A 4,040-nucleotide genomic window follows, 5' to 3' on the forward strand; every position below is an offset into this window, starting at 1 on the left:
GGCAGTTCGCTTTGAATAAAACTCCTCCAGCAAGGCCCAACCTTGGTTTTACCATTTGCCTCACCTAGCCCTTTTTCCCTTGGGTTTCCGGAGCCCGAGGGTCATCTTTATTTTAGCCCCCCCCCGGGCCAGTGCTCCTTCGAGTGTTGGTCCGAAATGGGCAGACTGCTGGGCCACCTCGGGGCAACTCGAGGTCTGGTTTTACTCGTAGGCTGACCTATCCGGTGTGCCCTGAGAACGAGATATGTGCAGCTCCTATCGGGATTTGTCGGCACATCGGGAGGCTTTGCTGGTCTTGTTTTACCATTGTCGAAATGTCTTGTAAACTGGGATTCCGAGACTGATCGGGTCTTCCTGGGAGAAGGAATATCCTTCGTTGATCGCGAGAGCTTATCATGGGCTAAGTTGGGAAACCCCTGCAGGGTATTATCTTTCAAAAGCCATGCCCGCGGTTATGTGGCAGATGGGAATTTGTTAATGTCCGGTTGTAGATAACTTGACACCAGATACGAATTAAAACGCATCAACCGCGTGTGTAGCCGTGATGGTCTCTTTTCGGCGGAGTCCGGGAAGTGAACACGGTTTTTGGGTTATGTTTGACGTAAGTAGGAGTTCAGGATCACCTCTTGATCATTACTAGTTGACGACCGTTCCTTTGCTTCTCTTCTCGCTCTTATTTGCGTATGTTAGCCACCATACATGCTTAGTCGCTGCTGCAACCTCACCACTTTACCCCTTCCTTTCCCATTAAGCTTTGCTAGTCTTGATACCCATGGTAATGGGATTGCTGAGTCCTCATGGCTCACAGATTACTACAACAACAGTTGCAGGTACAGGTTATGCGATGATCTTGACGCGAGAGCGATGTTCCATGTTTTGGAGTTCTTCTTCTGCTTCTTCTTCGATCAGGGGATAGGTTCCAGGTCGGCGGCCTGGGCTAGCAGGGTGGATGTCGTTTGAGTTTCTATTTGTGTTTCATCCGTAGTCGGATGTTGACTTATGCATGGTTGTATTGATGTATTCGTGTGGCATTGTATGCCTTTTGTATGTATCCCCATATATTATGTAATGTTGATGTAATGATATCCACCTTGCAAAAGCGTCTTCAAGATGCGCTTCTATCCTTGGTGGGACCTTCAAGTTCCTTTAGGATAGGGTCGCATCTTGGGCGTGACAAGTTAGTATCAGAGCCTCGACCGACCATAGGAGCCCCCTTGATTGTTGACCGTTGTTGAGTCTAGAAGAAAACTATTTTGAGTCTTAGGATTATATATATCGGAGAGTAGGATTCTTTTTACTCCTCAACCCCCTTCGTCACTCTGGTGAGGACTCTTGACGTAGATGTTTTATCTTCCCTCTCCTCAATTTTTTCTCAAAAAATTGAGGATCATGCGGGTATCTTGGAATTGCTCCGATAGTCTTGTGATGAGAACATTGTTCTTGGTGCCTCCTGACATTTTGGGGTTGTGGCAGTGTCCCGGGGAGTTGAGCTCCGAGGTGTTGTCGTCATAATTTTATCGTTGCAGTTCTGGAATACCTGAGTTTTGCCGACATCGAAAATCTCTTTTATGCAGTTGTTGGTGAGATAACCTCGACGCCACCCAGTACTGGGGAGTTCGGGAGTATTGCCATAACTCATATAACGGATGCTTTTCGAAGGTTGAGGTACACGATTTCCGGAGTTTTCTTGGTTATGTGTTGACGGATGAATACAGCTGGATGTAGGGATTGTTAGTTTGGGTGAGATATATTGCTTCCCCTGTATCCCAACACCAGATTGCATAACCAGAAAGTTTCGGGAGTTTATAGGTGGGAATTCAAGTAGCTCCTAGAATATCTTTCCGGCAGATGCATGATATGGGATTGGGTAAATCTCTATCATATGTGTTTGTTTCCGGCTTATTATGCAAGCCAAATCCTTTGTTTTGTTTTATTTGTGGTATTCGAGTTGCTTCGAAGTCAAATGTTGAATCCATACCTTTCCTAAACGGTGTTCTCATATTGCTATGTGAATACTAATCCTTCTTGATCATCGAGGTTGTCTTGTTAATTCTTTCCAACCGGCGTGCTTCTCTTCAAGTGGATCCCATCATTCTCCCCATCCATAAGATCAATTCTAAGTTTTCTCAACGGTATCCGTTTCATCCGTCCCCAAGTTGCCTTTGTTTTTCCCGCCCTCCCACCCTTTTTTCTTCAAGAACTCATATATTTTAATCAAGTATCCATTTATTCATGAGAAGTGTCTTCATTCTTTTCTTTCAATGTTCTTATCCGGTGATTTCCCATGAAGATGCTCAACAGTTTCAAGTTCATCATCCTTCATTGTTGTTTCTTCTCTGGTGGATCCAATTCAAGCTTGCGGTGTTGATCATACTCTTTTCCTTGTTATAAATGCTTTCTCATGCCGATGCACCTCTTAATCTTTCACTTCTTGCTATTCATTTGTTCTATAGTGCTGAAGATATCTCACAAGACTTGTGTTTCCATTCTCAATCCGTTCAAATTATTTCGAGGTTGTTATCTCATTCAGGCCATTTAATTCAACCGGTGCAATCCCCCCCCTTTCGATCAATCGTTCAACGGTGTAACTTTGAGTGGGCCCTAACCCACAGCTCTTTCCCCAGGATCTTACCTGACTCTTCGAATTATCAGGAGCGATTCTCAAATTCATTTCCAAGTTTGACGTAAGAATGAATTTTCATCAGTCACATGCCTTCTCCAAGGTCGTTTTCAAATTCTTTTCATCTTTGGCTCAACCTTTCCTCTTTTAATTCTCCCGGAGTATCTCTACAATTCATGGTGGTTTTTGTCATCATTCTCAACATTTGAAGGCCGAAGAAGGATTTCTCTTAAATCTTGGTCCATTCTCTTGAATATTCATGGTTCTAGCTTCATGCTATCCTCATAAATGTTTTGATTGTGACAATTCTTTTCTTACCATCCGGAGCATTTCATGAGTTGTTTCCATTTCTTACCTCCGAAGTCCATCATGTCATAATTCTTCATTCTCAGCGTGTAGCTATCATTCTCCAAATCTTACCCGTGAATCGTTCTAATATCCTCTAATCAGTTCATGATCTCTTCGTTCTTAGGTAGCTAAATCCCCTCAAGTATCTTCATTCGTTTTCCAATTCTTCCCGTTGAATTGTGCCTTTTCTACGTTCATTTTCAATTCTTACGGTGGTTCGTTCAAGATTTCTCTTCCTTCGTTATCGTATCAATTCATTCATTCTTTCGTTGTTTCAATTCCATCGGTGGTTCCATCAATACCTTCTCAAGTTCGCGCTATATCTCTCTTTAAGCATTTTTCAACGCGAATAAGTAGTATGCAAATCCATTGCTTGTCATCAATTTAATTTGATGAAGGATAAGCATACAATAAATCTTATTCTTATTTCCTTGAGGCGATTCAATTCTTTTCTTCCGGAGATTGTTCATGATGAAGTAATTCTTGGTTCTAGTGTTTCATCTTTTCCTTTTTCAGAGTTCCAAGTTTTCCGCATTATCTCGTCGCGAAGCTCCATCAAAATCATTGCAAGGCTTCACCTTGTGTTTTTCAACTTCTCTTTCTTTTTATCATCCTTTTATTACCGGAGTTCTCCATGGAGGCTCTACATGGTGGTTCGTCAAGGATTCTTTCATTCTTCAATTGTTCCTCAAGTTTTCTCTCAAAGTTATGATCCGCCAAGCTATACTCTAAAATAAACACGGTGCTCAACACATGTTTTATTTTGAGGCGTTCAAGTATTCTTCGTCTTGCATTTCGAAGTGCAATTCTTTCTACCTTATCTTTTGACGTGGTGTTATGTCACTCTTGACAATTTCCTTCATGTTTCATGATTCACATGTTGTCAAGAATGAGGTATTTTAAATCCATCAACCACTTCGTTGGAGTTATCGTGGTATAGATTTCACCTAAAGCCTTCCCTAAGGAATGTTGCTATTGTGGTGCTTATCAATGATCCAAGTTATCTCTCTATCATCTTGGTGGAAGAAGTTTTCATCTCTTCTTTGATTTCAAACAAGCAATTGTTTTTCGT

This window comes from Triticum aestivum, chromosome 5B, assembly GCF_018294505.1.
Source record: "Triticum aestivum cultivar Chinese Spring chromosome 5B, IWGSC CS RefSeq v2.1, whole genome shotgun sequence".
NCBI lineage: Eukaryota > Viridiplantae > Streptophyta > Magnoliopsida > Poales > Poaceae > Triticum > Triticum aestivum.